The sequence below is a fragment of the Vulpes vulpes genome, chromosome 12, assembly GCF_048418805.1.
Source record: "Vulpes vulpes isolate BD-2025 chromosome 12, VulVul3, whole genome shotgun sequence".
Taxonomy (NCBI): Eukaryota; Metazoa; Chordata; class Mammalia; order Carnivora; family Canidae; genus Vulpes; species Vulpes vulpes.
Genome location: NC_132791.1, coordinates 100,964,776 through 100,989,901, shown reverse-complemented (window position 1 = coordinate 100,989,901; position 25,126 = coordinate 100,964,776). Strand labels below are relative to the sequence as shown.

At 36.8% G+C, this 25,126-nt stretch overlaps 1 protein-coding gene across 5 annotated transcripts in view; it reads right to left on the bottom strand.

The window, feature by feature from the left end:
* The window catches only part of SPIDR (scaffold protein involved in DNA repair), a 418,420-nt gene that overhangs the window by 134,678 nt on the left and 258,616 nt on the right, over positions 1-25,126 (bottom strand). The window lies entirely within an intron of this gene.

Genomic DNA, 25,126 nt, shown 5'->3' with positions numbered 1-25,126 from the left:
ACAGGTGAATGAATGGATAGACAAGATGGGGTCCTTATATACAATGGAATATTACCCAGCTATAAAAAGAATGAGATCTTGCCATTTGTGACATGAATAGACTCAGAGAGTACTTTGTTAAGTGAAATAAGCCAGACAGAGACGCAAATATCATATGATCTCACTTACATATGGCATTAAAAAACAATGGAAACAAACAAAAACAGAAATAGTCTCATAAATATAGAAAACAAACTGGTGGTAGCCAGAGGGGCTGAGTGTTGGGTGGGAGGATGGGCAAAATGAGTAAAGGGCATTCAGAGGTGCAGACTTGCAGTTTAATATGAGGGGGAGGAAAGCAAAATAAACCCAGAATAAATAGAAGGGAATAAATAATAAAGAACAGAAATAGATGAAATTGAAAACCAAATAATAACAAAGAAAAAACAATGCAACAAAAAGTTGGCTTTTTGATATGACAATAAAACTAACTGACAAAGGAAAGAACAGAGAAGACAGGATCACCAAAATCAAAAATGAAACAGAGGATATCACTACAGACTATGAAGACAACACAAAGCTAGTATGAGATTACTATAAACTACTCTACATATGCAATTTTCCACAGCTTAGGTAAAATGGACCAATTCCTCAAAAGCACAAACTGCCATAAGTCAACCAATATGAAACAGATGATTTAAACAGATCTATAAATAATAAGGAGAACAGATATGTAATTTAAAAACTACCTACCATAAAGATATCTCCAGGTCCAGATAATTCCACTGGAGAATTTTAGCAAATGTACAAAAAGGAATTAACACCAATTTTATACAATCTCTTTCAGAAAACAGAAAAGGAAGAAACACTGTCCAATTCACTTTATAAAGCTAGTATTACCCTAATACGAAAACCAAAGACAGTCCCCCCAAAACAAACAAAAAAGGAGAAAAAGAAGAAAAAGAAAAACCACAGACCAACATACCTCAGAAATATAGATAAAAAATCCTTAATAAAATACTAACAAATAGAATTAAGAAGTGAATATAAGAAAGTAATCATGATAAAGGGGTTAATTCCAGGGATGCAAGTCTCGTTGGATATTTGAAAATCACCTTCACCACATTAAAGATGAAAGAAGTCTTACAGCTCATTGGTAGATGCAGAGAAACCAGTTTATAATAGTCAATACTCGTATAATAAAAAAGTCAGAAAGCCAGAAATAGAGAACAACCTCAAGTTAATAAAGAGCATCTACAAAAATCGTACAGCCAGCATTGTAATTAATAGTAAAGGAATGAATGCTTTCCAACTAAGGGAAACAATGCAAGGATATCTGTTTTCAACACGTTTTCTTTTTTTCTGCTGTTGTTCAAAAGAGGTCTATGTTCTTTCTTTACATACAGGGCACTGAATACTTGTAACAGCATTTTCCACAAAGAATGAGGGGAAATGGTAAGAAAAGAGTAACAATTATTGACATTTTCCAAATGGAGGGAAGGAAACTCCCAAAGGCACATGAGGTCCATCAGAGTGAGCAAAGATGGAGAAGGGTTTATATTTATACCCCGCCAACTTTGGCCATGCCAGGTCAAGGCTGCTGCCCCTCTTCTGCCCTTGGAATCCACGCACTCGCAGGCAGGGCCCTCAGGTGGCTGGCAGCACCTTTAGGTTCCACAACCCACGCAGATGCCTCTACCCCTGCCCTCACTCAGGTCTTCCACCTCCACCTCCCTACCTCTGCCTGGGATACTAGCAGGGCCCCAAAGAGAAGACAGTGTGGTGGGTGATAATGGATGCAGTGTGTCTACATGGCCATGACTACTATCACAACCTGGCAACTCCCTGCCAGGAGTGTGAATTCTGGGCCAGCCTGCAGACTGGTGCTCCAGTGGAATAGGAGACCATGCTGGAGAAGGGGCCCATGGGAGGGTGCCCTAGACACCAGGCAGTCCTGTAGGGCAGGCTGGTGTGCGGCTTGTGCCAGTGGGGTCCACACCCTTCCATGGTGCTCTGTCGTGTGCCTCCCATGTAGCATCCCTGCAGCGCAGCCTCCAGAGAGATCAGCTGGGCTGCCTCTGCAGTTAGTAGCGGGACAGTGGTCTCATCTGCTCTCACTACTTTTTTCAGCATAGGACTGGAAGTTCTTGTCAGTGCAATAAGGCAAGAAAAGAACGGAAAATGACATACAGATCAAAAAGGAAGAAATAAACCAGTCCCTACTTGCAAATGACATGATTGCTTGTGTACAAAATTACAAGACATCTACAAAATAGCTCTTGGAATTACGTGATTTCAGCAAGATCACAGCATGTACAAAAACCAAATGTATTTCTGTATACTATCAGTGAACATGTGGATACCAAAATTAAAAATATAAATCATGCATAATTACAAAAAAACCCAAAAACCACTTTGAAGTAAATCTAATAAAACATATACATTACTTGTGTGTTAAAGCTATAAAACACTGATAAAATAAATCAAGGATTTTATGAATGGAAAGACATGTTTAGTGGAAAGACTCAATATTATAAAGATGCCAATTCTGCCCAAATGGATACATAGTTTAAAGCAATTCCCACTGAAATCCCAACAAGATTTTTTGCAGATGTACGTTAGCTTACTCAGATTTATACAGGACACTAGCAAGGTGGCAGAACTGAATCTTACTCCTATCCCCCCACAGCGACAACAACTTGGCAGCCCTCTATGGGCAAGAATGCCTGTAGGATCCAGGTAGCAGGCTGTGAAGCCCTGGTGGAGCCCAGTAACAAGGAGCGCCATTTGCAAAAGCAGGCCCATGGACTGGTGGCTGCAGATCTAAAAACAGTCCTGATCCCCTTGCTCTGGGCTGCAAGCCTAATTTGGTCTCGGTGTTGCCACCAATACCATCCACCAGGGAACACACCACACTACTCCCTGCCTCAAGTTGACAAGCCTGCTAAACTCAGTCCCAGCTGTGGACCCTAAAGCCATGACCCAGATCCAGCTGGGTTTATAAACCACATATCTGATAAACAGTTAATATTCAAAATATAAAAGAGACTCATACAACTTAACAGCAAAAAAACAACCTGATTAGAAAATAGGCACAAGATTTGAGTCGATGTTCCTCCAAAGAAGACGTACAAATGACCAACAGGTATATGATTATGTGCCCAGTATCATTAATCACCTCAGAGAAATGCCAATCTCAACCACAATGAGATTTCATCTCACACCTATTAAGATAGCTATTCTCAAAAAGACAAGAGATACCAAGAGTTGTTGCAGGTATGGAGAAAATGAAATCCCTGTATGCTTTTCGTAGGAATACGAATTGGTACAGTCACTATAGAAAATGGTATGGAGGTTCATCAAAAACGTTACAAGAGCACTATCGTATGATCCCGCACTCCCCTTCTGGGTGTATATCCAAAAGACACGAAATCAGGATCTCAAAGAGGTATCTGAACTTCCATGTTCATTTCAACATTATTCATAATGGCCAAAATATGGAAATAACCTTTGTCTGTTGACAGATGAATGGACAAATGTGTTGGTGAACATACATGAACGAACAAACACACAGACATAGACACACACGGGAATAATATTTAATTGTAAAAGAGGAAATCCTGCCATTTGTGAAAACATGAATATGGACAAACCTGGAAGACAGTATGTTAAATGGAATAAACCAGACATAGAAAGTTAAATACCTTATAATCTTACTTATATGTGGAATCTAAAAAAACTGAACTGCTAGAAGCAAAGAGTAGAACTGTGGTTGCCAGGGGCTACTGGATGGGGAAAAAAGAGAACTACTGGTCAAAGGATACAAACTTTCAGTTATTAGATGAATAAGTCCTGGAGATCTAATGTACAGCATGTCTATAGTTAATAATATATTACATAGTTGAACTTCGCCAAGAAGTAGATCTTAAGTATTCTCATTACATACACAAGAAAAGATAACGCAGTGTGATGAAGGATACATTAATTAGTTGGATTGTGGTAGTTATTTTCAAATGTGTGTGAATATATATCAAATGATCATCTTATACACCTTAAATATATACAATTTTTATTGGCCAATATACCTTAAGAAGTTTGGGAAAAAACTATATGGAAAGGTAAAGGAACTAGACTATCTAAAACAATTTTGAAAAAAAAAAAAAAGAATAGAGTTGGCGAAATTACTCTGATTTTAAGACCTGTATATGGATATAATACTCAATACTGTATGGTATTGGTGGAAGAACATAGATTAATAAAGCAGAATAGAGAAACTATAAGTAGACTCCACAGATATGCCCAACTAATTTTTCACGAAAGTGCCAAAGCAATACAATAAAGGAAGTAGACTGTGGATATTCATAGTCAGAAAAGTACAAGCTACAAACTAAGTCTCAAACTTTATATAAAATTTAACTCAAAATTGATCATGAATATAAATGTAAATTATAAAGCTATAAAATTTCATTTATTTTTTAAGATTTTGTTTATTTATTTGAAAGAAAGAGAGAAAGAGAGCACATGCATACACAAGCCAGGGAAGAGGCAAAGGACCAGGGAGAAGCAGATTCCATGGTAAGAGAGCCCGATGCAGGGCTCCATCCCAGGACCCTGGGATTATGACCTGAGTCAAAGGCAGATGCTTAACCTACTGAGCCACCCAGGTGCCCCACACTATAAAACTTAAAGAAAAAAAAAAAACCCACAAAAAAGAAGAAAAAAATGACAACTGGACTTCATTAAAACTAAAAACTTTTGATTTGAGAAAGACCTTGTTAAAAGGACAAAAGGAGAACTTACAGAGAGAAAATATTTGCAAAGCACATATCCAAGAAAGGACAATGACCTAGAATAAAAAGAAATCTGAAAAACCGTGTGTGAAAGAGTGAACAATCTGAACACGGACAACAGTCGTGAGTAGACAATTCACCGAAGAGATATATAAATGGCTAAAAATTAGCACATCAAAAGCTATTCAATGTCATTAGCCATCAAGAAAACACACATTAAAACCACAGAGGTACAGTGCCTCTATACTATCCAAATGATTAAAACAAAACATAGTGATGACACCAAAAGCAGATGAGGATATGAGAAACTGGATTGCCCAATCGTTGCTGGCTGGAACATAAAGGTGTGTAGTCAGCCACTTGGAAAAAGTCTGGCAATTCTAGAAGACAGTAAACATGCAACTACCATACAACCCACTGCACTTCTGGGCATTTACTGCAGAGATGCAAATTTCAATAGCACTGGATGTGCTCTGTCTCCTGGCAGCACCATTAGCCATGTGGCTAATAAGAGCAATTTATCTGCAAAACCTGAGTAATTTACACATACATATATGCAAACCCAAAAGGGGCTCATTTTTTCTGATCTCTTGTTGGCAAAGTAAATAAATTCATGATTGATGCAGGATTACTACAGCAAAATGAATAAAAGACATTAATATATTTGGCTTGCCCTCAATGTGACTGCATTAGATAACTGTACAAATATACCCACAATCTCAAGCATTGTATTCTTGGTGTTTCTGCTCACTTTCCTCCATTTCCTTTTAATTTATGGGCAGACTTGAAGGGCCTCTTAAAGTGTTTTAAGTGCCTTGCTAATCTATATTATAAAGTCACATTTTTATTAGCTAGTAAAAATAAAATTCAATACTCCATATTTTAATATTTGCCATTTAGAAACAAAGGTATATTTGATACTAATAGCTCCCATATTCTAATTTTCCTTAATATTTAATGTTCAGTTTTATATGGAAATATTCAAAACATATTCTTGATTAAAAAGATTAACTTTGAAAATTTGCAATTTATAATAATTTGATAAGGAAAGTTGACCTGACAGGAATCCTTTTTTTTTTTTTTAAAGATTTTATTTATTTATTCATGAGAGACAGAGATAGAGAGGCAGAGACACAGGCAGAGAGAGAAGCAGGCTCCATGCAGGAAACCTGATGTGGAACTCGATCCCAGGACTCCAGGATCATACCCTGGGCCGAAGGCAGGCACTAAACCGCCGAGCCACCAGGGATCCCCAGGAATCCTTTTTAGCAATAAAAAAATAGAACTCTTTTAGTTTCAAATGGAAAAAATGAAGTTAGCCAATAGGCAATTAACAAAAATAAACATTGCATCTAGGAAGAGCAATGTCCTTAATTGTGTATTATTTTGCAATATCACAGCATTTCTGTTTACTTACCCAGCCCTCTACCTTATTAGTAGCAAAGTTAGGGTTAACCCAAATTCAGAATCTTCCAGATTCCTGGAGATTATAGAGATGATAATATACAGTGTCATCTCAAACAGGCAGATTTTTTTAGAGTTTTAAATTATTAAAAAAAATTTACTTCATAACTATTGATCTGGATCTCTTTTATAATTAAACACGTCACTACAAATTTAGCAAAAAAAAAAAAAAAGATTTTAACTCTATTTTGAAATGTGGCTAAGTTACATATTTCCAGAAATAGCATTTATATGTATATATATTTCAGTGTTGTTAGCTTTGCTTAAACAAAGCGAAAGCTGAGGTAGAAATAGTGGTCCTGTGGCCCAGCCGTGGGGCTCAGAGAGCGAGAGGCAGGAACTCAGGCCAGGCTACTGCAGCACATGGCCAGCTCATCCACTCCTGCATGTTCTGTAGAAAACAGGGAGAATGTTTATTCTAATGATGATGGAAACGTTTGTTTAATTATACATCAAAAATACCAAATATAAATATTTAGCAAAATTCTTTCTGATTCAAACTAATCAAACTGAATTAGTCCAGAATAGAAGTAATTTGTAAGGATATTTAGTTTATTACTTCAAATCACAAATTAAAATTATAGTCCTTAGAAAAGATAACATTTTGACAAGCCTTCTGAAATAGATATAACTAATTTTTTTTATTAAGGTGCAATTGACATATGTTATATTGTTTCAGGTATACAAAATGAGTATTTGTATACATTGTGAAATGATCACAATAAGTCTAGTTACCATCATCACCATATATAGTGACAATTTTTTTCTTGTGATAAGAAGTTCTAAGATTAACTCTCTTAGCAACTTCTCAAGTAATAATATACCATTATTAACTATAGTCACCATGATGTACATTACTTCCCCAGGACTTACTTGTTTTATAACTGGAAGTTTGTGCCTTTTGAACCTCTTCACTCATGTTTCCTGTCTCCACCCGCTGCCTCTGGAAACTGCCAATCTGTTCTATCTATGGGCAGGTATGACTAATTTTTGAAGAGTTTATCACTTGTTTCTGTACCAAGAGTACTGAGATTTGAAAATAACTGATTCTCTAAGGTAAATACACTTGAAATCTTGTTCAAGTTTCTCATGTACTCACAAGTACCCTTTATCTTCTAAAGGTAACTATATAGGTAGACATAATCTAACTAGATCCATAGGATCATAATTTCTGAATTCGGAAATTTGAATAAGGTTTAAAATGATTTAGCATACTATGTGCAGTCTGAAAATTTCAGTCACAGATATGAATTTTTATACTCAGAAGATCTGGTAAATCAATTCAAATAATAATATCACATCTAATAACATAGATTTGGAAGGCTGGTCAATACTGAAAGACCTTAAAACCCATATCTAGGTCCATTTGGTTCATTTCACCTTTTACTCAACACCTATGATGTGTCAAACACGAGGATGCAGTCAGAGACAAGAAGGCTGAGTGGATGGTTCTACTGCGAAGGAAAGGGGTGTTACTGCCACTGGATACCCCAACGGAGGACCTCTGGGAGTTATCCCACGGCAGTGAGGAAGTCTTCCCAGGAGAAGGAGCCCGGTGAGGGCTGTCATGGGTCAGGGAGGGGGAGAGAAGAGATGCATGGAGGACTCCAGAGGCTGCCCAGAGGCTTCCCAGAGGCAATGACCACAGTTTAGGTTCAATGTGATGTGCAAATATGTCACCTTACATCACTTGGTCTCTTCAGAAAAAAAAATCACACGTTCACTTTCCTTTATGAGCAGGAAGAGGAAGTTAGAGCTTTTCAGCATCCACATCCATAGTTCCATCATTGTTTTTCAATTTCATTTTATACTGCAATCCAGTATTAACTGCTATAGACCTTATAATCATCTGACATATCTCATCACCACAAACATTATGTGATGACCAAAAGAGTTTACAGAACATGTATGAAGATTAATATTACAGCATATTTAACTAGTATTTCTAAAGATCAAATTGGAAATAAAAACAAACCTAAAGTGTTAAACCTGACTTGACAAATCACATATACAGCCAACACCACCAGTGAACGTTATCACAGCGTTGAGAATATGCATTTACTTTCCAGTCAACTCTCAGAACATCCTGGAGATGGCAGCAGGGTGGGCTAAAATATGGGAGAGTTAGCCACACAAATGAAATACGCAACAAACCAGAAAGTAATAGTCTTAAAAGGAGTCCAAGTACCAAGGGTTCTGATAGAAATCTTTTTTTAAAAAATAGAGAATACTGCATGTTTAATAAAAATGACAATTTTTCAAAATGTTTTCTGAAAACAGAAGTAACTGCTCAAACATATGTTTTGCCTTAAGAACCATTTTCATTTCTCCTCACCTAAGACTGTTATATAACTCAAGAAAACAGGAAACAAGACTTTTTCCCCCTAATGTCATTGAGACTAGCGAAGGAAAACCAAGTGAAATATCTTTTCATTTTCTATTACTTCAAAGGTTGACAGTTCTATCACTATCAACACTGACAAAGTGTGAAATACCCTGTAAACTTGTTTTCAGGAAGTCCGAGGTTTGTGAGCAATGTTTCTTTTTATTTTCCCACTAGTTACGTGTTCTCAATTTTTTTGTGTCTAGCAACTGACAAAATCAAGACTGTATTTTGCACTGAATATGTTGATAGTGGTGATTATGATTGACACATAGTCAACAGTACTATCTATTCTGAACCATGAAATAAGGTCAATTTGTTTACTATCTAGGAAGAATTCATTCAAATCTATGGTGGAAGCAAAGAGGATTAATGGGTTACTGGGATTAATGCAGCGACCCAAAGAAAAGGAAAAACAGAATTTTTTTTTTCCTTCCTTCCCCTACCTTCTTTCCTTTCCTCCTCTAATGGCTACCTAAACTAAAGAAGGTTGGCCTAGGAACTGTAGTTGCCAGAGAACATAATCTAGGTTTAATATTTCTTTTCATTCAAGACATGCTTGAGATAAACCAATCAATTTTGTTTACAGTTTAATTTCATCCCCAGGCTTCACCCGCACTAGCCCAAACCTGGCTGGTACCTACACCAGGAAAGGCTGGGCCATGGAGTAGGGAATCGAGAGGGCTTATGGCCCATGTAGGGCCACACATCAGGAAACAACAAGTGTAGGAAAACACCCTTTGTGCTACAATAGAAGGAACAAGGGCTCCTATGGGGAGGCAGAGGATAGACTTTTCCATATTAATTAAGCCCCTTTTAAAATTCTCTGTGAGAGGGGCGCCTGGGTGGCTCAGCAGTTGAGTGTTTGCCTTCAGCCCAGGGTGTGATCCTGGAGTCCCGGGATCGAGTCCCGCATTGGGTTCCCTGCATGGAGCCTGCTTCTCCCTCTGCCTGTGTCTCTGCCTCTCTCTGTGTCTCTCATAAATAAATAAATAACATCTTAAAAAAAATTCTTTGTGAGACATATTTTTAAAACTGTTGTTTGAATGTATGTCAGTCCTAGCTTCCTTGGGAAAAGCTGTTTTCTCTGTGCTCTGGGAGGGCACAGTGCACAGTGACGTGTTTGTGTCTGTTTCTACAAAGAAATCCTCAACTACTAGAATATATCAGCTTTTTCATTTTTATCTTTGTTTTTTTGAGTGCCAAACACTACTTAACATCTGTGAGGAATCTAATAGATATTTCCTAAACTAATGAAAAAATATTTATTCCTATTCACCAGATACATGTATAAAGAAATGAGTGTGACTTTTTTTTTTAAGATTTTATTCATTTATTCATGAGATACACACACAGAGAGAGAGGCAGAGACACAGGCAGAGGGAGAAGCAGGCTCCATGCAGGGAGCCCGACGTGGGGCTCAATTCCAGAACTCCAGGACCACACCCTGGGCCGAAGGCAGGCGCTCAAACGCTGAGCCACCCAGGCGTCCCGAGTGCGACTTTTAAATAGCTAAAGCAGACCGACTATAACTGAGTCCCATGAGTTCCAAGTAAGAATCTAAGAATGGAACACACTTGAAATAAGGGCTTAGAGAAATGAGAGCTCTGAAGGGGGAGCACCCAGGCCTATGAGAACCCACTGCATGGCACACAGTAACCTGAGAGGCCAGAGAGAAGATAGGATTCTGGATCTAAGAGGTCTAGATTATTTTTTTATTTTATTTTATTTTATTTTATTTTATTTTATTTTATTTTATTTTATTTTATTTTATTTTATTTTAATTTAATTTAATTTAATTTAATTTAATTTAATTTAATTTAATTTAATTTAATTTAATTTATTTCAGAGAGACAGAGGTCGCGAGAGAACCCAAGCAGGCAGGAGAGGGAGTTAGCAGGCTCCTCTCTGAGCAGAGAGCCCAGGTGGGCTCCATCCCAGGGCTGGGATCACGCCCTGGGCCCAAGGCAGGCACTTCACTGACTGAGTGACCGGGCGTCCACAAGATGCCTTAGATTTAAATCCTGGTTTTGCCACGTGATAGCTGGGTGACTGTGGACAGACTCAATCTAGGACTCCGCTTCTATGAAAAGGGAGTGTTCCCAGCAGGAGAGGTACCCCACAGAGCTCCTGCGAGAATGGGCGGAGCGACATGCTCTCCACCCCGCTGCACCCTGCAAGGGCTCCGGGGCCAGGCTGGGGTGCTGCTGCTGCGGCAGCTGAGTTTTATCCTCAGTCATGTCACGTTAGTCACTGTCTACCGTGCGGAAAGACTAGGGTTACTGTTATTTCCAAGGCTCATTGCCTTTTTTGTCCTAAACATTAGCTAGAATTACAGGTCACTAGAAGCAAGTATTACTTTTCTGTTACCCACTCATGCTAATTTGCCTAACACCTTGCTAGGATACCTGGGCTTGGATTCTGTTGGGTCTTACTGCCCTGGCTTATGCTCCTCCGTCCTTAGTCCTCTTGCCGCAGCGTAAGTATGACTTACACGATCTTTAGAGGAGGCTAAATAACAATCATTTCTATCCCACTGGTCCATTCCAGGCCTGAAATACAAACAAACTGGCTTTAAAGCTAGTCTGTCTTTTTTCTAAGATACCAGGCTACCTCCCTGGAACAAGAATGGGACTCACCAGCCGGACACTGGCAAGAAAAGTCCTGTTTTTATTCCTGGAGGAACCGAAGCATGAGAAAGGGTAGTGATACAAGTTTACAGGAGCTGGTTAGCTAGGCCACAGGAGGAGATCAGGCTAACAAGAAAGCATGAAATTTAGGTAAGACTACCAGAGATTATGCTCCCTGTTCACACTTATCAAGTGCAGTTTGACAAGCTGCAATGGAGGACTTTAAATTTAATTGCATAAAGGTCCCTGGTGATAACAGAACACTCAGGGTCACTTTCTACACCTGTGCCTACAAGGTAGCCACTAGCCCTGCCCTGGAGGCTAATTGGATTTAAATTAAATAAAATTAAATTAAAAGTGCGATTCCATAAATTACACGAGCCCCATTTCTAGTATTCAATGTGGCAAGTGCTTATCATACTGGACAGCACATTTCTATCACTGCAGAAACTTCCATGGAGCTGAGAATTCTGATCTTTAGGATAAACAATAAGCCACATTCTACTCATCAATAAATTCTTTTATCAACTGATGGATTGATTAGATTTGAAAGGGGCTACTGTGCCCAGTGACTTCTAGGGCTAACTTCACCACCCATGTTCCCTACTGTGGACACTTACACCAGCACAGGGGCACTAAATCTAAGCTAGTGACAAGACAATGTTAATGATCTTTGTTCTGAATTTTTAAAAATAGCAAAATATCCTGTCCATTTTCTCAGTCCTTTTAAGAGTGAATGGGCACTCTTTCTCCCTGCCAAAAATCAGATTTACTCTAAGAAAAATAAAAAAACACAAGTCTTAGGAAATCTCTCTAAACTGAAGAATTAAGTCCGTTTCAGAAATAAGAAGTTTCAGGGTTAAACTTTATTTTCATCTTTTTACTGTATGCAAATACGTTTCTTTTATCTTCCTATCCAAATCAGACTAAGAAACTGATAAAAACCACTGCATTAGGACACTGACATTTATAATTGTGTGCGCAATTTTTAAATTCCCAGAATATATGTCTAATTCCCCTTTTATCCAAACAAACATAACATTGAGGAGTTTATTTCTGTTTGAAAGTGAATAGGACAGTAAATAACATGTAAGATGAATTCACAGGAGGGTATAAAATATGAGAATAAACTTTTTGGTAAACCAGAAGTCTAATTCTCTTGACAAACATAAATCTCTAATCCAATGACTTCCTTTCCAAGCAGAGGGCCACTGGGAATGGTAATTTAAAGAACCACTGTTTCTAGCAGTGGTTGTAAATTTTATTTTCAAGGCACAGATCCCACACTTTTATCTGATAAAAATTCTCCCAGAACTTGACAGAAAATACAAGAACAAAGCAGGAGGAAAAGCCTGGTCTGAAGACTGAGTAGGGTTTAAATTCTAGCTCTGCCACTTATTACCTATTTTGTCCTCATCAACTACTTTAGTTTCCTGAACTTTAACTTTTTCGTATCTAAAATCGGGATCATACATACCTAATGGTATTATTGTGACACTAGGTACATATGTACAAGCCGTACACGCAGATGACTACGTATAACGCCTGGCACCACACTAGCTGTCCTTTAAAACAGTAGCTAGTATTATTAGATACTGGCTATTTCTTTCTTTCTTTCTTTCTTTTTTTTTTAAAGATTTTATTTATCTATTTGAGAGTGAGAAAGAGAGAGAGCTGGGGGTGGAGGGCCAGAGGCAGAGGGAGAAGCAGGCTCCCCACTGAGCAGGGAGCCCAATGTGGGGCTCCATCCTAGGGCTCCAGGATCATGACCTGAGCTGAAGCCAGACGCTCAACGACTGAGCCACCCAGGCAACCTGATACTGGCTATTTCTAAAATCTCTAGAGGCTAACCTAATTTTTACGATGCAAGACAGGATATCTCAAAAAACTAAGTTTTCTCTTGGTTATTGTAGCATATCCACTTCTATACACAACTGGGTAATGAAAGGTCTTAGAAATGTTCATATAGTTTTATTCAACAAAGTCACTGTAAAGAATCTATACTAATGAAATAATCCAAGATGTGGAGAAAAAATCTATGTATAAAATATATAAAAATATTGATTATACTAGTTTCATATATATAGCAAAAAAAATCGAAATTTCTAAAACAAGTAGAAAAGTAAATCATGAAACAGTGATACAAATGATAGCACTGAAAATCCTAATTCAAAAAAATATATTTAAACGAAATTATGGGTGGAGCTCTTGTTATACTATTGAATTAGAAAAACAGACTTAGGCCTATAAGAACTATGTGGTAAGACTATATATTACTAATATTCTTAGAAGGACAAAGTGCTAGAATGATCTGCACCAAAAAATCAAGCAATTTATCCCTAGATGAAAGGATTTTATGCAGGTAACTTTTTATATTCTTCTTTGTATTATTGTGTCTTTTTTCTTCACATGATGAAATGTATTTTTAATATATGTACATAAACACTTAAATCAGTCTTTTCTTTAATAGTTAATTGCCTCAAATAATTGGGTAAATTATATAACAATCACTTCCTATTTGAGTAACTCTCAAATATGACCAAACTGATCCACCTAACTATGACTCAACATTTTCTTCATATTTTCTTTTTCCTAGTGTCACAATTTTCTCTCTCTCTCCCTCTCTCTCTCTAATTTTAGATTTGTGCTATGACAGTACAACTTCTCTACAGAGTTGGGTTTGTGACTAACACTCAAAAGGCTGATTATTATCTTTCAGCTACTTTGCTGCACTAAAGCATGTTCCACTAAGTCAACGAAGCACAAGGCTATTGCTGGGCTTCCTACAGGTATGCTCCCTGTTTCCCGAGGAAAGGATTACACCTGCTCCGTTCAATAATGTTGTTTGAAAACCAGAAGTAGGAATCTTTATGACAAGCTCCAAACAGATGCATTAACAAGAGAAGTGCATAGTGCAGTCCTGAAAAAAAAAAAAAACAAAAAACAAAACAAAACAAAACTGGATACCCTTGTATCAGTTATGACTGGTCCCTATCTTTAAGGGTCATTCTGACACTAAGTTGTAAGACATCTCTCCCTGAATATAAGCCTAAGTGTATTTGCCTGCTAAGCATTACTTCTCCCAGGCCAATCTTAAATCCTTATCTTGTAGTCTTTATCTCCCAGTGTGACTCCAGTACAGAAGTTTTCAAACCCTAGCATGAATCAGAACCATAGACTTGTTAAAACACAAATTGTTGTACCCCTCCCCCAAAGTTTCTGATTAAGTAGGTCTAGGGTGGGGCCCACACTGGCATATTCAACAAGTTCAAAGGTAACGCTGATGCTGCTTTGCCCACAGCCATACTTTGAGGATTACTACTCTAGAAAAAAACACACATGACCATTTACAGGACTACCTATAACGCACCTCGAGCTTACCCTGACAAAACACCCACCCAGCCATCGGGACTTAGCACGAGCACTTCTAGGGAGGCCTTGTAGGAAAGCAGCACTTTCTCCTGTGAGTCCCATCATATCTCGTCAAGCTTTGAAATCATTACAGCTGCAGTGAGTGTTTTGCTGCTTTAGCTTGTTGACATGAACAACTTGGCTTTCTCATCCTCTAATTAACAATAAAGATCTCACTCCATGCAGCAGAAGAGACAAAAATTATCTAGTAAATCTCTGGGCCCACAGGTCAATTGCTGCAAAGAAAATTACACCTTGCCACTCTGCTTCACTTAACTGAGTTAAGAAAGCCTCCTTATCTGTAGTATCAGTAAGTCAACAGCATACACATTTTTAGAAACATCAAATATACCATTCCATATTTTTTTCTAGGTGTAAAATGTCTATTTGGAGTTAAAGGGTGGCATAGCAGAGAGAACACAGAGTATGAGTCTGGAGATTTGGGTTCAAGTCTCACTGTTGTTCTGTATAAGCCAAATGATCTTGATTATATCACCTAAACTAATAGAATCCATTCTGTCTCATATATGGATACAGCAACATTTATGTTAGAGTATTTTAAGGAATAATGGGTATGAATCTATTTGATATATTAAAATGTTTTATATTAAATGATATTGTTCTTCAAAGACTTTGAGTTTATAAAAATTATTCTATAAAATTTTCAAAATAGTATCTTTCCCATAACAAACCATTTACAATTCTCATTTCAATAGTTTAATGTCACTTAAACAAGACATTGATCCTTTTTTAACTACTGAAATTGAGAAATCTTTGTTGTATCATTTTTAATCAGAAATATATACATTTCTAAACACACAGGTAACAAAGCCTACCTCAACTCTAGGATGTCAATAACCACAAACCTCAACTGTGGGAACCATCTTCAAAGAACACGGAAACTTAGAAACAAAAAGATGAAATGCCAATACCCAAGACAAACAAAGGGTCAGTGTTGCTGACTCAGTTTTTACTTACACTAATTTTTACGAGAGCTCTCAGAAGAAGAAACTGGCTCAGGACAGACTGAAGATTTATGGATTTTCAGTCAGGCAGTTGTTTGTTTTGTTGTCTTGTTTTAAAATTCTAATTGAGATGAAATGTTGATTTAAAAACCACCCTATCAATAAAATCATAGTAACTATTCATATAAATAATTTAACAATCTGCAAATAGATTCAGACCACTAAAGATTAACAAAGGCAACAACTTTTAAAGTAACAATATACTTTAAAAGGTATAAAAAGGAATTCTAGTAATGGTCACCATACATAATGTTGGTCCAACAGAGCAGATAATGTTCATACGTAAAGAATGCTTTGATGGCTAAATCGTTTGATTTCAACAAGGAGAAACAAAAATTGAGACGGCACAAAATGTGAGGAACAGACTATAGTATTTGAATAGTGTACTGAGAATAGAAAGGGGTAAAAGGAAATGAAAAGGATTGAAAATTGTTTTTCTAAAATCCATGAAATGTCCCAAACTGAAATTTCAGTAGAAAATTTATGAAATTCAGAACAAAAGGATTCACCAAATGGAAATTAAAAGGAATCTGTGAAGACAATGATCACAGAGAGCTGAAGTTGACACTACTAAAATAAAAGAGTCAGTAAAATAAGACCAAGAAATATTGTCCTCAAAAATTACAAAGCCTAGGTTTAATTATTACCACAAATGGGCAAATAGTAAGCTTAGTCTAGCTTCAAACAAACAAACCTCAGTTAAACTGGATAAATGTGCAAGTCTGGTTAAAGGGCAATGCTTTAAATTATAAAAGGAGTAAGAACATTCTGGGATCAAAACTATTTTACAGAGGAAGCATAACTTCTCTTGAATGGCACAGCTTATTTTCACAAACAAAGAAATTAGGGCAAATAAGGAGAGCAGGAACCTCACACAGCCACACAGCAACCAGCGCACAGCAGAACCAGGCAGGCTGTCCTAGGCCAACGTCCAGACAACACCCCACAGAGACACTGCGCCCACCAGCGTCAGGAACAAAGACACCGTGTCTGGGCCCCCGAGAGGGAGAACCTTCTCCGAGATGCTACAGGGATCTGAGTGCTGTAGGTCCTGTTAAGGGTTGACCGGGGAGGGGGACTGACCTCAAGCTCCACGGCCCCTCGGACTGGTGCCCACTGCCTCCCACCAGATCGGCCAGCCCCTGACGGTCCTTCTGCAGCTCCAGCTCTGGCCTCAGCTGTAACGCGGGTGCAGGACGGGGCACCTTTGGGCAGCACCACCCTTGGGACAGACTCAACGCTCCGACGCTGCCAGGTTCTCACGGAGGGCCCAGCCCTACCTGAAGACAGGTGGGCAACCACAGGGAGGTCAGTGTGCCCTTACCCTGGCAGCGTTCCATCTCGAAGGTTCGTCAGCCCAGGTGAAACCCAGACTTAGCCGCAAGCATCTGCCTCCAGCCCCTCTGCCAGGTCTCCCCGGGTGTCCGAGTGCCGCGCACCGTGCTAAGCCCTCTAGGCGACAATCCGCAACTGCACTCTGCTCGCAGAAGTTCCTTGTTTGGAAGTTTCACTTCGTAATTTAGACATCTTATTGTAAATAGGACTTCAAGTCATTTTTTACTATACTCTATTAAACTTACTATCTAAAATCTTAATGTGAATGACTTGCTGCTTAACAAATACATGTTCTTTATTAATTCAAAGACAAAGCACGTGAAGATTTGTGTTCATCGGTGACAGACTCATTTAACGCTCTTCTCTTTCTGGACTCTACTCAGTGGGCTTCCTTGGGGGCAGGCAATGGCAAAGCACTAGCTCCATGAGACACGGAGAGTCAACAGTGTGAGAGCAAGACACAGGAACAGACCCATCTCAATGGAAGTCTTTCCATATTCCGTGTTTGTCTTTAAAACATTTCTCATTTGCAAAGCAGATCTCCAAAGAAAACAATATAATAATCAATTGTACAAGTCATTCTAAATTCTGTAGCATCCTCTTGGGAAAACCAAATGGTATCCAGGTATTTTATATTATTTCAAAGATTAGACTATGTCAATTAAATTCTTCTCTACAACATTTACTGAGCACTTTATTATATATAAGAAATTACTCAGTATATGAACAGATACAAATAAGAATAGGATTAGCTTAATAAAGAGTTTGGTCTACTAGGAGAGGGAAAGCATAATAATGTATATTGTTATTATGTTTATCATAATGTTTAATAAGTACATTTAATTACAATGGTTTACATTTTACACATTAATTAAATGAGCACATTATGAGTTACTTTTCCTTAAATGACCTCATCTGATTCTTAAAACTATCCTGGGAAGAAAGTCAGCTATACAGAATTATCTTCATTTGAGTGAAGACTGCATGGTTTGCATAGCAAAGCAGTGAAAAGGCCAAGACCGACCCCAGGGCTCCGAGTTGTAAGAGCTCCTTATGTACCCCATACACAAGTCACGTATTAGATAGGATTTGCAAATATTGCCTCCCATCTGTGGGTTCACTTACTTTTCCCCCAGCTTTACTGAGGTACAAATGACAAACACTGCATATATTTGAAGTGTACGACCTGATGTTCTCATACATGTACATCTTGTGAAAAGATTACCACAGTGAAGCTACTTAACATATCTATCACCTCACATAATCACTTTTTTTTTTTTTGGTGAAGAGAACCCTTAAGATTTATTTTCTTAGAAAATTTCAAATCTACAATACAGCATTAGTAAGTATAGTCATCATGTTGTACATCAGGTCTCCAGAACTTATTCATCTTAGTTTGAAATTTGAGTCCTTTGACCAACATCTCCCCATATCCCCTACTCCCAGGCCCTGGTAACCACTCTTCTACTCTGTTTTTCATGAGTTTGGCATTTTCAGATTTCATGTATAGGTGAGATCATACAGTATTTATCTTTGTGCTTCTGCCTTATTTCACTCAGTGTAATGTGCTTTTTTCACTGTATTGATAGTGTTTTTTGAACCACAAAATTTCTAAATTTAGATGATGGGCAATTTATCTTTTTTTTTTCTTTTGTTGCTTATGCTGTTAGTGACATACTTAATAATCCATTACCAAATCCAAATTATGAAGGTATAGTTCTATCTTTTCTCCTAAGATTTTTATAGTTTGGCTCTTCCATTTAAGTCTTTGATTCATTTTGGGTTACTTCTTGCTTATGGTGTCAGGTAAGTATCCAACTTCATTATTTTGCATGTGGGTGTCCAGCAGTACATTAGTTGAAAAATTTATTCTTTCTCCATTGAATGATCTTAGCACCTTTTACAAAAATCAACTGACTATAGATATATGGGTTTATTTTTGGGTTTTCTAATCTATTCCATTGGTCTATGTTTATCCTTATGACAGTAACATACTGTTTTGATTGCTATAGCTTTGTATTAAGTTTTAAAATTGAGAAGTGTGAGTCCTTCAGCTTTGTTCATCTTTTTCAAGATTTTTTTTGGGTATTCTGTGTCCTGTGAGTGTACACATGAATTTCAGGATCAGCTTGTCAATTTTATAAAGAAGCCAGCTGGGAACCTGATAGGTATTGTACCAAATCTATGTATCGATTTGGTGAGTATTATAATCTTAACATTTGGTGAGTATTATAATCTTAAACAATATTAATTTCTTCCAACAATGTTTTATAGTTTTCAGAGCATAAATACTGTACTTTTGTTAAACTGATTCCTAAAAATTTTATTCTTTTTGATGCTATTGTAAACAGAACTGTTTTAATTTCATTTTCAGGTTGTTCACTGCAAGTCTAACAGAAATGTAACTGATTTTTATATATCGATATTTTCCTGCAATCTTGCTAAACTTATTACTTCTAGTAGTTTCTTAGTGAATTCTTTAGTTTTTCTACACAGATCATGTCATCTGTGAAAAGAGCAAGTTTTATTTCTTCCTTTCCAATCTGGATACCTTTTATTTCCTTTTAATGCCTAACTACCCTAGGTAGAAATTACAGTAAAATGTTCAACAGAGGCGGTAAAAGTAGATTTCCTTTTCTTATTCCTTATTTTAAAGAAGCAATAAATAAATAAAAAATAAAAATAAAAAATAAAGGGAAAACACTCAATCTTTCATTTTTAAATAGAACGTTAGCTGGGGATATTTTGTCCATGCCCACTATCAGGTTTTTTTTTTTTTTTTTTTTTTTTTAAATTTATGATAGTCACAGAGAGAGAGAGAGAGAGAGAAAGGCAGAGACATAAGCAGGCTCCATGCACTGGGAGCCCGACGTGGGATTCGATCCCGGGTCTCCAGGATTGCGCCCTGGGCCAAAGGCAGGCGCCAAACCGCTGCGCCACCCAGGGATCCCCCACTATCAGGTTGAAAAAGTTTCCTTTCACTTCTAGTTCATTGAATGGTTTTATTGGATTTTGTCTAATGCCTTTCCTGCATCTCTTGAGATGATCATGCTATCATTATTTTCAAACCGTCTCTACTGGAAATACACGTCATTCTTGGTAGGAAGTGATGAGGTAAAAGAGATACACATAAACTTGTATATATATTGAAGAAGAGCTCATTTTCATCTGAAGGGACAAGGACAAGATTAGAACCAAATTTTAAAAACAATTTAAGATTTGTTATTTGCCATGCTAACAGTAACCTATAACAATTAATAACAATAGATAATATAAAAATAGCTTTATTGAGATATAACTCAAACATACAATTCACCCGTAGTATAAAGTTCAGGGTTTTTTTTAGGATATAACATTATTAATTTTAAAACTGTGAATAATATATATATAACATAAAACTTGCCATGTTAAACATTTCAAGTGTACAATTACTGGCGTTAATCGTATTTACAATGTTGTATAACTATCACTACTATTTCCAAAATTTTTCATCACCCTAAACATAAACTCTATACCCATTAAACAATAACTCATTTCCCTTAGTGCTAACCCCTGTTAACTTCTATTATCTGACTCTATGAATTTTCTTATTCCAGGTATCTCATAAACAAGGAATCATGTATTCTTTTGTTTCTGATTTATTTCATTTTGTATAAGGTTTTAAAGATGAACATCTACTTTGTAATAAGATACATTTGAATTTCCATTCATTTTTTTTTTAAAGTTTATTATTTATTTATTTTTGAGAGTAAGCGAGCAGGAGAGTCAGAGGGAGAGAGAAACCAAGCAGATGCCACACCAAACATGGAGCCTGACATGGGACTTGATTCCATGACCCCAAGACCATGACCTGAACAGAAACCAAGAGTTGGAAGCCCAACTGACTGCACCACTCAGGCAACCCGAACTTTATTCCTTTTCATGAATAAATAATATTACATGGTGGGTATGCACTATTCTTATCAATTTATTCATCTGTTGATGGACACCTGGGTTTTTCCATCTTTTGGCTATTGTGAATAATGTTGTTATGAACATTGGTGTATGTGACTCTGTTTGACTCCCTGCTTTCCATTCCTTTGACCATATATCTAGGAGAAAAACTGCTGAACAACATGGTAATTTTCTGATTAGCTTTTTGAGGAACTGTCAAAATGTTCCGTATAGCAGCTGCACCATTTTACAATCTCACCAACAGTGCATGAAGGTTCCAATTTTTCAACATCCTCAACATTTGTTATTTTCCATTTCTTCCATAATAGCCATCATAAAGTATATATAATAGTATCTCATTGTAGTTTTGATTTGCAATTTCCCTAATGACTGATGATGTTGAGCACCTTTTCATATACCTAGTTGTCATCTGTGAATCTTTTTTGGAAAAATGTCTATTCCAATCTTTTGCCCATTTTTAAATTGACTTTGTTGTTGTAGTTGTTAAGTTGTAGGAGTTCTTTATATATTAATTCCTTAGCAGATATGATGAGCAAATATTTTCTTCTATCTTGTGGACTGTCTTTTCATTCTCACAAGAATATTCCTTTGATACAGTTTTAATTTTGATGAAGTCTAATTCATTTATTTTTTCCTTTGTTGTTTGTGCTTTTTGGTGTTAGATATCTAAAAAATCATTGCCGAAACCAATGTCATGAAGATTCTCCCATTTTCTACCAAGTGTTTCATAGCTTTAGCTCTCATATTTAGTTTTTCAATCCATTTTGAGCTATTTTTTGTATATTGTGCAAGGTATGAGTCCAACCTCAACCTTTTGCATATTGATACCTGGTTCTCCCAGCATCACTTTTTGGAAAGAGTATCTTCTTCCCATTAATTGTTTTAGCACTACTGTCAAAAACTAATTGATCATATAATGAGGGTTTATGCTGGGTTTTATATTCAATAACATTGGTCTATATGTCTATCTTTATGATGATAATATACTATTCTTATGCAAAAGCTCTAGCTTTGCAATAAGTTTTGAAATTAGGAAGTATGAGTAATATATGTTTATTTTTCTTTTCTAAGATTATTTTGGCTACTCTTGAGAGCCCATATGAATTTTAGGATAGACTTTTCTATTCTGTAAAAAACACCATTGGGATTTTGATAGGGATTGTATTGAATCTGTGGAATGTTATGGCAGTATTGTCATCTCAGCAATATTAAGTCTTCTAGTTCATAAATACTTTTGTTAGGTGCATATATGTTTATAACTGTGTCTTTCTTGATGAACTGAAACTTTATCAATACATAATGTCAACATCTCTTGTAAACTTTTTTGATTTAAATTGATATTGTCTCAGTAATACAGCCACTCCAGCTCTCTTTTGGTTACTATTTTCATGGAATATCTTATTCCATCCTTTTATTTTCAATCTCTGTGTCCTTATATCTAAATTGAGTCTCTTATATAAAGTATATAGATACGTCCTGGAATTTTTTTTTTTATCTAATCTGACAATTTCTACCTTTTAATAGTCAAGTATCATCCATTTACATTTAATGTGATTACTGATAAAAAGGGATTTGTTTCTAGGATTTATCTATTGTTTCCTTTATGATGTATGTATTTTTTTATTCTCCCAGTTCCTCTATTATTGCTTATAGCATACCATTTTAATTTTCTTTTTTTCCCCTTTTCTACATATTTTAATTTTCTTATTGGTTACTTTGGAGATTACGATTAACATTTTATTTTATTTTATTTTATTTTTTTTTTTTACGATTAACATTTTAAACTTATGACAATCTTATTTAAATATTATACAAACACCCTGTTCCTGTATATCTCCAACCCTTCCCCTTTACACTGTCAAAGCTTACCTCCTTATACATAATATGCCCATTAACAAAGATTTATAGTTATTGGTATATGCATTTGTTTATTATATAGGAAAAAAAGAGAAATTACAAACAATACCCAAAGTACAGTAATACTTGATTTTATATTTATCTATGTAGTTATCTTTATCAGTGTTCTTCATTTTCTCTTATGGTTTCAAGTTGCTGTGTAATATCTTTTATTTCAGGCTGGAGGAGTCCCCATGGCATTTCCTGTAGGGCAAGTCAACTGGTAATGAATTCCCTTAGCTTTTGTTCATCTGGAAATGTCTCAATTTCTTCATTCTTAAAATATAATTTTGATGGGTCTACAATCTTGCCCAACATTTTTTTCTTTCAGGACATTAAAGTATGTCTTCTCACTGCTTTGGCCACATGATTTCTTTTCTTTAAAGATTTTATTTATCTATTCATGAAAGAGAGAGAGAGAGAGAGGCAGAGACCCAGGCAGAGGGAGAAGCAGGCTTCACGCTGGAAGCCTGACGTGGGACTCGATCCCAGGGCTCCAGGATCACACCATGGGCTGAAAGCAGCGCTAAACCGCTGAGCCACCTGGGCTGCCCATGGCCATATGAATTCTGGTAAGAAATCAGATCTCAATCTTTCTGAGGATCCCTTGTACATGATGTCACTTCTCTCTTGTTGTTTTAAGAATTCTCTCTTTGCCAATGGGTTTAGACAATTTTCTTAAAAAGATTTTTATTTATTTGTTCATAAGAGACACAGAGAGAGAGAGGCAGAAACATAGGCATTCCCCACAGGGAGCATGATGCAAGACTCGATCCCAGGACCTCAGGATCACAACCTGAGCCAAAGGCAGACACTCCATCACTGAGCCACCCAGGAGTCCCTGGATTTTCACAATTTGACTATTATGTGTCTCACTGTGGATCCACATGTTAATCCTGATTGGAATTCACTGAACTTTTCAATGTGTGTATTCATGTCGTTCCTCAGTCTTGAAAGTTTTGGTAATGATTTCTTCAAAATCTTTCATCTTTCATTCTTTTCCTCAGATTTCTCTAATTCCTTTTTCTTTCTATTCTTCAAGGGGGATAAATTCACTTGTCTTACCTTCAAGTTGGCTGATCACTTCAAATCTGTTTAATTCCTCTAGTGAGTTTTTTCATTTTAGTTTTGCACTTTTCAGCTCCAGATTTTTCTTGATTCCCTTTATAATTCCTATTTATTGATATTCTCATTTTATTTAGACATGGTTTTCTTAAATCATCTTAATTCTTTGCTGATGGTTTCCTTTAGCTCCCTGAAGATATTTAAGACATTTACCAAGTTTGACTAATAATCCCATGCATGCATTTCCTCAGGATGGTTTATTTCAAATTCTTACTTCCTTTGAATGGGCCACACTTTTCTAGTTCTTTGTATGCTTTTTGGTTTTGTATTGAGAGCTGGATATTGTGAGTACTATGCTTAGGAACTCTGGAAATCTAATTTTTCTACTCTTCAGGAATGATTTTTGTTTCGTCAGGGCTGGAGCTCTCATTCTGTAACTCTTTCAAACTATTTTTGCAAAGTGCATACTCTTTGGTGTATGTGAGAAACTGAAGTTTCTCTACCTTTGTCTCTAGAGACAGCCACTGACATCACCAAAGTTTCTTTGAATATCTGACTCGCATAATTTGGTTATTGCCGTAACGCTGCTACAAACATATAAGGGTGCATGTATCCCTTCAAATTAGTATTTTTGTATTCTTTAGATAAATATCTAGGAGTGCAATTACTGGTTCGTAGAGTAGTTCTATTTTTACCTTTTTGAGGAACTTCTATACTGTTTTCCACAGTGGCTGCTCCAGTTTGCATTCCCACCAACAGTGTAGGAGGGTACCTCATTGCGTTTTGATTTGCATTTCCCTGATGATTTGTGATGCTGAACCTCTTTTCATGTTCAATGTCCATTGACCGATGAATGGATAAAGATATGGTATATGTACACAATGGAATATTACTAAGCCATAAAAAGAATTATCTTGCCATTTACAATGGAGACAAACAGTATTATGCTAAGCAAAATAAGTCAGTCAGAGAAAGACAAGTACCAAATGATTTCACTCATTTGTGGAATTTAAGAAACAAAACTAATGATCACAGGGGGAAAGAGAGAGGCAGATAAAGAAACAGACTCAGCTACAGAGAACAAATTGATGGTTGCCAGAGGGGAGGTGAGTGGAGGATGGGTTAAATAGGTGATGGGGATTAAGGAGGGCATTTGTGATGAGCAACAGGTGTTGTATGTGTTGAATCACTAAA